Source organism: Nicotiana tomentosiformis, chromosome 10 (genome assembly GCF_000390325.3).
Source record: "Nicotiana tomentosiformis chromosome 10, ASM39032v3, whole genome shotgun sequence".
Lineage (NCBI taxonomy): Eukaryota > Viridiplantae > Streptophyta > Magnoliopsida > Solanales > Solanaceae > Nicotiana > Nicotiana tomentosiformis.
This window is the reverse complement of record NC_090821.1, coordinates 16475680-16487999: the sequence shown is the minus strand read 5'-3', so window position 1 is coordinate 16487999 and position 12320 is coordinate 16475680. Positions and strand designations below refer to the sequence as shown.

The window sequence follows — 12320 nt, the reverse complement described above, 5'->3', positions numbered from 1 at the left end:
ACATACTGCACTAACCAACAGGATATGTCTACAAGCCTCTACTGATAGATGTACTATGATCGGAACAGGGCCCCGACCTACCCATAACATATATACAGATATACATAAGATGTACACAACACTCTAGACCTGGCAACTCCGAAAGGCGTGGAGCTTACCGATCAGGCTGAACTCGGGAAACACCTACTGAGGAGATCTACTCGTCTGTCTATCTGAACCTGCATGCATGAAATGCAGCGTCCCCGGAAAAGGGACGTCAGTACGAAATAATGTACCGAGTATGTAAGGCAATAACATAACTGAAAATCGAAACTGAACTGATAATATAATAACTGGAAGTAACTGGGAGTCAAAGATGATCTGGAGATATACTTACCTGCTGATACTGACTCAACTCCTTCAATATAGTAAGTAAAATAATTATACGGCCTTATAAGGCTCGGTATATATAACTGCTCTGCCATAGTAGGCTCGCTCATAGGCACTCGGCCATACTAGGCTATGTATCTCGACCATGCTGGGCTCACTCATAGGCGCTCGGCCACAGTAGGCTCGGTATATAACTTTCCATCTGATCAGAGGTTGCCCAATAGGGGCCTGCCCATCGATTATAGCTCGATGGTAATGAAAATACTGTAATACTGTATATATAGGCTTGCTGTTCTCTTGACTGGAAGAAGACAATACTAAAATTGAATATAGAGTCTCGATAAGGAATAATATTGTAACTTATGAGACTAGAATAGTGTGAATAAATTCATGAATATGAACTTCTCTTTTGTCTCATTACTAACACATGTAGCTACGAGATCATGCCAAAATGAAGGAAGGCTTAGCCTTAACATACCTTATCACAATCTTTCCAATCACCAAGTTGAACTCACCTCTTTGCACCTTAATCTACAAGAACGATAATAATACTATCGTTAAGTTACGAAAGGTACAACTATCGCACAACGAACGACAAACTTATTTTGTATTAAAACGGGCAGCATCTCCCCTATAATCCTTACTTCCTCCAAATTCAAGATAACACCAACAATACAAGAACAGAACAATAACAACATATATACATCATTTTCCAGCCCTATATACACCATCAAATACTACAAAACAGCCCAACACACCCCAATCTCTTCGTACACAAAACGACCACCGTAGTAGTGTCAAACGACCCGAAAATGTTATGATGAACGACCAGCCAACCACCCTACATTTATATGGTGTTTATAAACCCCTTCCTCCTCCAAAACTCCACAAAATAGTAGTAAAACACGCAGCCCAACAGCAACACAAAATAGTCCACAAAACAGTCCGCTACAAGTGAATAACTCGAACTCACGGCTTCCGATCACCGTCCCGTGAGTTCTTACAAGTATAGAACGACTTACCATGAATTTACAGAAGAAAAATTGGATGAAAGAGAGCAGTAAACTCACCTTATTTGTTGGATAACTCAGCTCTTATCTTGGTTCTTCAAACTCTAGGTTTTACCTCCAATTGGAACTTGAAAGGGAGAGAAAATCAATTAGGGTTTGTGGGAAATTTTTGGGAGGATTCTTTGCAGAGCTTATGTCTGGTTATTATGCTCTATTTTAAGTCTAATATATGAAGAAAATAGGCCCTTAAAAGGCCTCTTTGGACGACCCGAAATGGCCCATTTTTTGGGCTTTCATTTAAGCAAGTAGGTGACACACCTACTTGTCACCTAGCAGCTTGCGCAGTATCGCACAAATGCCCATATCTTTCTACTCCAATGTCGTATTGACAAACGGTTTAATGCGTTGGAAAATAGACTCATAGATCTTTAATTTGATGGGTGGAACACCCCATAACTCTAAGTATATTGGGAGAAAATCGCAGTTACATTTGACCCAAAGTTTCAGTAAAACTTATGAATGTAACTTGTGATGACTTTCATCGACTTTTGTTCCACAACTCTCTTGACTTCAAAACATAACACACGGATGTCATACAACTAATATAAATCATAACATAATCTCCTTATCATGTTAAGCACCCTAGTCTCACCCCAAAGGTATATGTTATAACATTCCCAACTTGTCGACTTTCGCCGAAACATTATTTTCTTCAATTGCTTTATCTTCTGAACCGTCCAACCCTCTTTGTACTTGTTGTTCATGATCTTCAATATTTGTAACCTCAGAGGTAACATGATTAAATTAATTTATATACTTTTAAATATTATCTCATTTTTGGTCCTACATTAGTTTGCTTACGATGCATTTTTATGTACGAAAATATAGGGTGTAACATCATTCCCCCTTGGAAACATTCGTCCTCGAATGTTTACTCTTAGAGACTTTGGAAACTTTTGCCAGAGTATCCTTCGTACACTAGGTTAAAACCAACCTGTACGTAGCCAGAAAACATACTATGCATGCCACGCATGGCCAATGTTTATAAATAGCAACACTTTGCCTCACCAACCGTAAATCATAAATACTAAAAGTGAAAAATAAAAGCTTACCTGCTGACCTGCTAGCCTGAATAGGGCTGTGTTGTAGCATCCCATCTCGAGCCATATCTTCAGTTTGAAATAGGTGGGGGTATTTAGACTTCATTTCTTCCTCCGATTCCCACGTCATCTCTTCTACATTCTTGCTCCTCCATAAAACCTTTACGGAAGCTACCTCCTTATTTCGTAGATTGCGGATTTGTCGGTCTAGGATGGCAACTGGAATTTCCTCGTATGACAAGTCCTCTGTAATCTGTACATCATCCGTGGGCACCACTCGGGTAGGATCGCCAATGCACTTCCGTAGCATAGATACGTGAAAAACCGGATGGACAGACTCCAATTCTGAGGGCAACTCTAACTCATAAGCTACTTGGCCCACTCTCCGAATGATCCTATAAGGCCCAATATACCGTGGGCTAAGCTTGCCTTTCTTGCCAAACCTCATCACGCCCTTCATAGGTGATACCTTTAAGAATACCCAGTCATTAATCTTGAACTCTAAGTCTCGTCGCTGCACGTCAGAATATGACTTCTGACGACTCTGAGCTGTCAACAGTAGCTCCCGGATAAGCTTTACTTTCTCTATGGCTTGCTGAACCAGGTCTGGCCCATGTAACCCAGATTCTCCAACATCAAACCACCCTATAGGAGATATGCACTTACGCCCATACAAAGCCTCGTACAGAGCCATCTGGATACTGGAGTGGTAACTGTTATTATATGCAAACTCGATAAGAGGTAGATGTTCATCCCAACTTCTTTTAAAATCCAACACACATACTCGTAACATATCCTCGAGCGTCTGAATTGTGCGCTCGGCTTGTCCATCAGTCTGTGGATGAAAAGTTGTGCTGAGATTCACCTGAGTCCCTAGACCTCTCTGAAATGACCTCCAAAAATGTGCTGTAAACTGAGCCCCACGGTCAGATATAATAGAAACCGGTACTCCGTGTAGCCGCACTATCTCCTTAATATATAACTTTGCATAATCTTCTATTGTATATGTAGATCTGACCGGTAGGAAGTGAGCTGATTTTGTGAGCCTATCGACTATCACTCATATGGAATCGAACTTACGATTAGAATGAGGTAAACCCATGATAAAGTCCATGTTTATCGCCTCCCATTTCCATGTCGGGATCTCTATAGTCTGCATTAGCCCTCCGGGCTTCTGGTGCTCTACCTTCACTTGCTGGCAACTAGTACATTGGGCGACAAACTCAGCAATGTTCTTCTTCATATCATTCCACCAGTACACATCCTTAATGTCATGATACATCTTCGTCGATCCAGGATGGATGGAATACCATGAATAATGTGCCTCTGACATAATCCTGTCTCGTAGCCCTGCTACATCTGGAACACACAAACGACCCCTGTATCTGAGAACCCCATCTCCCTTGAGCTCTAACAATGGCTTCTTCTGCTGCGGAACTCGCTCTCTCAACTCGACCAACTCTGGGTCCTCGTACTGCCTTTCCTTGACTTCAGCTATGAGGGATGATTTTGCAGTGTTTTGGAGTACAACTCCACCATCCTCAGAATCTACTAACCGAACCCCCAACGAAGCCAATTGATGAATTTCTCTAGCTAATTGTCTTTTCTCGGGCTCTACATGTGCTAAGCTACCCATAGATCGGCGACTTAAGGCATCTGCTACAATATTAGCTTTCCCTGGATGGTAGAGAATGTTAACATCGTAATCTTTCAATAACTCAAGCCATCGCCTCTGTCGTAAATTCAACTCTTTCTGCTTGAAGATGTAGGCTTTTATGATCAGTAAATACATCAACATGAACACCATATAAATAATGCCGCCATATCTTAAGTGCATGGACAACCGCAGCTAACTCGAGGTCGTGGGTCGGATAATTCCTCTCGTGCTTCCTCAACTGCCTTGAAGCATACGCAATTACCTTCCCATGTTGCATCAGGACACATCCTAACCCGACACCTGATGCATCACAATACACGGCATAACCCTCTAGACCCTCTGGAAGTGTTAGAACTGGAGCTGAGGTCAACCTGTTCTTAAGCTCTTGGAAACTCCGCTCGCAAGCCTCTGTCCATTGAAACTTAGTTTCTTTCTGTGTCAACTTCGTTCAATGGTGCCGAAAGGGAAGAAAAACCCTCTACGAACCTTCGATAGTATCCTGCTAAGCCTAGAAAGCTACAAACCTCTGTCGGAGTGGTAGGTCTAGGCCAAGATTTCACGGCCTCAATCTTCTGAGTGTCCACTTTTATCCCTTCATCTGATACAATATGCCCCAAGAATGCTACAGACTTCAACCAGAACTCACATTTAGAAAACTTAGCATACAACTTACGATCACGGAGGGTTTAGAGTACCGCTCGCAGGTGGTCCGCATGCTCATCCTCTGAACGGGAATAAACCAGAATATTATCAATAAATACTATCACGAACAGATCTAAAAATGGTCGGAATAGGCTATTCATCAAGTCCATAAATACAGCGGGTGCATTAGTCAACCCGAAGGACATGACAAGGAACTCGAAGTGGCCATATCGGGTCCTGAAGGCTGTCTTCGGAATATCTTTTTCCCGAACTCTGACTTGGTGGTACCCCGACCTCAAATCTATCTTTGAAAAGCATCTAGCCCCCTGCAACTGATCAAACAAGTCATCGATCCTTGGAAGTGGATACTTATTCTTAATAGTTACCTTGTTCAGCTGCCTATAATCGATACACATCCTCAGCGAGCCGTCTTTCTTCCGCACAAATAGTACTGGTGCACCCCAAGGTGAGGTACTGGGCCTGATGTAACCTTTCTCCAGCAAATCTTTTAACTGCTCCTTCAACTCCTTCAATTCGCCAGGTGCCATTCTATACGGAGGGACGGATATTGGTTGAGTTCCTGGAAGCAAATCGATGCTAAAATCAATCTCTCGCTCTGGAGGAATACCTGGAAGCTCATCTGGAAACACATCTGCATACTCTTTGACTACGGGAATAGACTGAAGTGTAGGTATCTCAGCATCTGCATCTCTAACTCGCACAATATGATAAATGCACCCTTTTGCGATCATTTTCCTCGCCTTCAGATAGGAAATAAACCTACCTCTGGGTGTTGGTGTATTACCTACCCATTCAAGGACTGGCTCACCCGGAAAATGAAATCTGGCTGCCTTTGCTCGGCAATCAACTGTGGCATAGCAAGCTGCCAACCAGTCCATGCCCATGATAGCATCAAAATCCATCATCTCTAGCTCAACTAGGTCAGCTGAGGTCTGACGACTACAAATTGTCACCGTACAACCTCGGTAAACCCGTCTAGCAATAATCGATTCTCCGACCGGTGTAGATACCGCAAAAGGATCACTTAGTATTTCAGGCACTATACCAAACTTCCTCGCGACAAATGGGGTAATATACGATAAAGTAGATCCTGGGTCTATCAAAGCATAAGCATCGTGAGAGCAAATGGTTAATATACCTGTCACAACGTCTGGTGAAGACTCCTGGTCCTGTCGACCCGCTAAAGCATAGATACGGTTCTGATTACCACTTGAACTGGAACCTCTACCTCTGCCCCGACCTCTACCAGCCGAAGACTGAGACTCGCGCCCTGAAGGATGCACGGACATAGATGATCCTGTTGCTGAACTCGCTGGTTGTGCCATTCTCCTCGAATCTCTATTTGGGCAATCTCGCATCATATGCCCTGGACGCCCACATGTATAACAAGCATCAGAACCTACTCGGCATTGGCCCAAGTGTCCTCTACCACAGATTTCACACCGTGGAGGAAATGACCATGTCTGCGCAGATCCTCGCTGTCGCTACAAACCCGATGCCCGTGAGCTCTCACCTGGTCCTGACTGATTATAGCGGTCATACCTGTAACCCTGTAACTGAGGTGGCGGAGGCCTAGGTGGCCGTCCGAAGTACTGGGTCCTATAACTACCCTGATATTTCTCCTGAGACCTGGGAAATCTCATCCTCTTACGTTGCCTTTGCTCAGCCCTCTCTGTACCCTGCTGCCGATGCCTACCCCTTTCTATATTCTGGGCGAATGCCTGAATCCAGGAGATATCCATACTATCCTGCAATGCAGCAGTGGCACATGCCTCGGTTAACTCTGGGGCTAACCCTGCTATAAACCTGTGAATCCTGTCCCACATAGTAGCAACTATGGATGGTGCATATCTGGCCAATGAGTCAAAACGGAGACTATACTCTCGAACACTCATATTACCCTGCTTGAGGGCTAGAAACTGATCGACTCGAGCCTGTCGGATCTCCCGTGGTAAGTACTGGTCAAGGAAGGCATCTGAAAAATTCTCCCAAATAGCTGGAGGTGCATCACGTCCCCTGGACCTCTCCCATCCCTCATACCAAAGGATGGCTATATCTCGGAGTCGAAAAGCTGCTAGCTCAACTGCCTCTTTCTCCGTGGCATGCATAACACGAAAGATCCTGTGAAGCTGATCTATGAAATCCTGCGGGTCCTCCCTCTGATCTGTCCCCGTGAACTCTGGGGGACTCAAAGCAATAAACTCTCGGACCCTTGAACTCCCAGACCCCTCAGAAGTTCCTGCACTAGCTGATGCCCTAGCCTGTTGCTGGGTAGCTACCAACTGTGTCAACAAATGCACCGCACTCCTTAAGTCCTGATCTGATGGAAGTGGAGGGGGAACTGGATGTGCGGTTTCCCTAGGAATCTCCGTAGTTGGTGGAGGAGCCGGTAATGGCTGAGTAGGGGTCTCGCCTTGAGCCTCAGACTGGGCCCCATCTACTGGGGGTACCCTGCTGGTCCCCTCACCTACTGCTGTATCTCTCCTCTGGCTAGCCGTAGTCTTCCTAGTCACCGTCATCTGTGCATGCAAACACCAACACATAAGTTTAATTCAAATTTCCTATAACTTAGTTCTATAGCACGATTTAGATTTCAAAGAAGGGTAATCAACTCCTAAATGCCCTGTAGTGCCCTGCTTATATAATGTGGTGCACAACACATCTATAAACAAGACTCTACTAGACACGGCTTGTAGACTCCCTAGGATAGAACTGCTCTGATACCAAGTTTGTCACGCCCCGAACCTAGGAGCGAGACAAGCACCCGGTGCCTCACCTAACCTGGCGTACCAAATTGCGACTAAGGGACTCTGAACACATAATGTCATACTTTGGCCATGGGGCCACCTTGCAAGACAATTTGCGAAGCAAAATATAAAACTGAATGGAAACTAGCGCTAACTAAACATCAATATAAAGCTAGGCTGAAAAGGCCGTCATAGCTACTACAGCTGACAAACCACCAAATTATACATACCAGGCCTACAAACCCAACATACTGCACTAACCAACAGGATATGTCTACGAGCCTCTACTGATAGATGTACTATGATCGGAACAGGGCCCCGACCTACCCATAACATATATACAGATATACATAAGATGTACACAACACTCTAGACCTGGCAACTCCGAAAGACGTGGAGCTTACCGATCAGGCTGAACTCGGGAAACACCTAATGAGGAGATCTACTCGTCTGTCTATCTGAACCTGCATGCATGAAATGCAGCATCCCCGGAAAAGGGACGTCAGTACGAAATAATGTACCGAGTATGTAAGGCAATAACATAACTGAAAATCGAAACTGAACTGATAATATAATAACTGGAAGTAACTGGGAGTCAAAGATGATCTGGAGATATACTTACCTGCTGATACTGACTCAACTCCTTCAATATAGTAAGTAAAATAATTGTACGGCCTTATAAGGCTCGGTATATATATAACTGCTCTGCCATAGTAGGCTCGCTCATAAGCGCTCGGCCATACTAGGCTATGTATCTCGACCATGCTGGGCTCGCTCATAGGCGCTCGGCCACAGTAGGCTCGGTATATAACTTTCCATCTGATCAGAGGTTGCCCAATAGGGGCCTGCCCATCGATTATAGCTCGATGGTAATGAAAATACTGTAATACTGTATATATAGGCTTGCTGTTCTCTTGACTGGAAGAAGACAATACTAAAATTGAATATAGAGTCTCGATAAGGAATAATATTGTAACTTATGAGACTAGAATAGTGTGAATAAATTCATGAATATGAACTTCTCTTTTTGTCTCATTACTAACACATGTAGCTACGAGATCATGCCAAAATGAAGGAAGGCTTAGCCTTAACATACCTTATCACAATCTTTCCAATCACCAAATTGAACTCACCTCTTTGCACCTTAATCTACAAGAACGATAATAATACTATCGTTAAGTTACGAAAGGTACAACTATCGCACAACGAACGACAAGCTTATTTTGTATTAAAACGGGCAGCATCTCCCCTATAATCCTTACTTCCTCCAAATTCAAGATAACACCAACAATACAAGAACAGAACAATAACAACATATATACATCATTTTCCAGCCCTATATACACCATCAAATACTACAAAATAGCCCAACACACCCCAATCTCTTCGTACACAAAACGACCACCGTAGTAGTGTCAAACGACCCGAAAATGTTATGACGAACGACCAGCCAACCACCCTACATTTATATGGTGTTTATAAACCCCCTTCCTCCTCCAAAACTCCACAAAATAGTAATAAAACACGCAGCCCAACAGCAACACAAAACAGTCCACAAAACAGTCCGCTACAAGTGAATAACTCGAACTCACGGCTTCCGAAGATGATCTAGAGATATACTTACCTGCTGATACTGACTCAACTCCTTCAATATAGTAAGTAAAATAATTGTACGGCCTTATAAGGCTCGATATATATAACTGCTCTGCCATAGTAGTCTCGCTCATAGGCGCTCAGCCATACTAGGCTATGTATCTCGACCATGCTGGGCTCGCTCATAGGCGCTCGGCCACAGTAGGCTCGGTATATAACTTTCCATCTGATCAGAGGTTGCCCAATAGGGGCCTGCCCATCGATTATAGCTCGATGGTAATGAAAATACTGTAATACTGTATATATAGGCTTGCTGTTCTCTTGACTGGAAGAAGACAATACTAAAATTGAATATAGAGTCTCGATAAGGAATAATATTGTAACTTATGAGACTAGAATAGTGTGAATAAATTCATGAATATGAACTTCTCTTTTTGTCTCATTACTAACACATGTAGCTACGAGATCATGCCAAAATGAAGGAAGGCTTAGCCTTAACATACCTTATCACAATCTTTCCAATCACCAAATTGAACTCACCTCTTTGCACCTTAATCTACAAGAACGATAATAATACTATCGTTAAGTTACGAAAGGTACAACTATCGCACAACGAACGACAAACTTATTTTGTATTAAAATGGGCAGCATCCCCCCTATAATCCTTACTTCCTCCAAATTCAAGATAACACCAACAATACAAGAACAGAACAATAACAACATATATACATCATTTTCCAGCCCTATATACACCATCAAATACTACAAAACAGCCCAACACACCCCAATCTCTTCGTACACAAAACGACCACCGTAGTAGTGTCAAACGACCCGAAAATGTTATGACGAACGACCAGCCAACCACCCTACATTTATATGGTGTTTATAAACCCCCTTCCTCCTCCAAAACTCCACAAAATAGTAATAAAACATGCACCGAGTATGTAAGGCAATAACATAACTGAAAATCGAAACTGAACTGATAATATAATAACTGGAAGTAACTGGGAGTCAAAGATGATCTGGAGATATACTTACCTGCTGATACTGACTCAACTCCTTCAATATAGTAAGTAAAATAATTATACGGCCTTATAAGGCTCGGTATATATAACTGCTCTGCCATAGTAGGCTCGCTCATAGGCGCTCGGCCATACTAGGCTATGTATCTCGACCATGCTGGGCTCGCTCATAGGCGCTCGGCCACAGTAGGCTCGGTATATAACTTTCCATCTGATCAGAGGTTGCCCAATAGGGGCCTGCCCATCGATTATAGCTCGATGGTAATGAAAATACTGTAATACTGTATATATAGGCTTGCTGTTCTCTTGACTGGAAGAAGACAATACTAAAATTGAATATAGAGTCTCGATAAGGAATAATATTGTAACTTATGAGACTAGAATAGTGTGAATAAATTCATGAATATGAACTTCTCTTTTGTCTCATTACTAACACATGTAGCTACGAGATCATGCCAAAATGAAGGAAGGCTTAGCCTTAACAAACCTTATCACAATCTTTCCAATCACCAAGTTGAACTCACCTCTTTGCACCTTAATCTACAAGAACGATAATAATACTATCGTTAAGTTACGAAAGGTACAACTATCGCACAACGAACGACAAACTTATTTTGTATTAAAACGGGCAGTATCTCCCCTATAATCCTTACTTCCTCCAAATTCAAGATAACACCAACAATACAAGAACAGAACAATAACAACATATATACATCATTTTTCAGCCCTATATACACCATCAAATACTACAAAACAGCCCAACACACCCCAATCTCTTCGTACACAAAACGACCACCGTAGTAGTGTCAAACGACCCGAAAATGTTATGACGAACGACCAGCCAACCACCCTACATTTATATGGTGTTTATAAACCCCCTTCCTCCTCCAAAACTCCACAAAATAGTAGTAAAACACGCAGCCCAACAGCAACACAAAACAGTCCACAAAACAGTCCGCTACAAGTGAATAACTCGAACTCACGGCTTCCGATCACCGTCCCGTGAGTTCTTACAAGTATAGAACGACTTACCATGAATTTACAGAAGAAAAATTGGATGAAAGAGAGAAGTAAACTCACCTTATTTGTTGGATAACTCAGCTCTTATCTTGGTTCTTCAAACTCTAGGTTTTACCTCCAATTGGAACTTGAAAGGGAGAGAAAATCAATTAGGGTTTGTGGAAAATTTTTGGGAGGATTCTTTGCAGAGCTTATGTCTGGTTATTATGCTCTATTTTAAGTCTAATATATGAAGAAAATAGGCCCTTAAAAGGCCTCTTTGGACGACCCGAAATGGCCCATTTTTTGGGCTCTCATTTAAGCAAGTAGGTGACACACCTACTTGTCACCTAGCAGCTTGCGCAGTATCGCACAAATGCCCATATCTTTCTACTCCAATGTCGATTGACAAACGGTTTAATGCGTTGGAAAATAGACTCATAGATCTTTAATTTGATAGGTGGAACACCCCATAACTCTAAGTATATTGGGAGAAAATCGCAGTTACATTTGACCTAAAGTTTCAGTAAAACTTATGAATGTAACTTGTGATGACTTTCATCGACTTTTGTTCCACAACTCTCTTGACTTCAAAACATAACACACGGATGTCATACGACTAATATAAATCATAACATAATCTCCTTATCATGTTAAGCACCCTAGTCTCACCCCAAAGGTATATGTTATAACATTCCCAACTTGTCGACTTTCGACGAAACATTATTTTCTTCAATTGCTTTATCTTCTGAACCGTCCAACCCTCTTTGTACTTGTTGTTTATGATCTTCAATATTTGTAACCTCAGAGGTAACATGATTAAATTAATTTATATACTTTTAAATATTATCTCATTTTTGGTCCTACATTAGTTTGCTTACGATGCATTTTTATGTACGAAAATATAGGGTGTAACAAATAAATACTATCATTTTTCCATGTTGCATTAATACACACCCAAGTCTAATTCTTGAAGCATCACAATATACCACAAACCCATATGTACCCTCTGATAGGGTCAATACCGGTGTCATAGTCAATCTTGATTTCAACTCTTGGAAGCTTCTTTCACAAGCATCTGAGCATTGGAACTTAACCGCGTTCACAATTTAGTCAATGGGGAGGCAAGAGCAGAGAACCCCTCCACAAACTTCCTGTAA

General features: G+C 42.3%; 1 long non-coding RNA gene across 1 annotated transcript; it reads right to left on the bottom strand.

Moving 5' to 3' along the window:
• LOC138899642 (uncharacterized) lies at positions 1–11342 on the bottom strand. Its single transcript, XR_011411388.1, has 3 exons — positions 11242–11342; positions 10649–10701; positions 1–218 (listed from the first exon to the last, which is right to left on the bottom strand). It is a non-coding gene; the product is annotated as an uncharacterized lncRNA (long non-coding RNA).
• Positions 11343–12320: the final 978 nt, after the last annotated feature.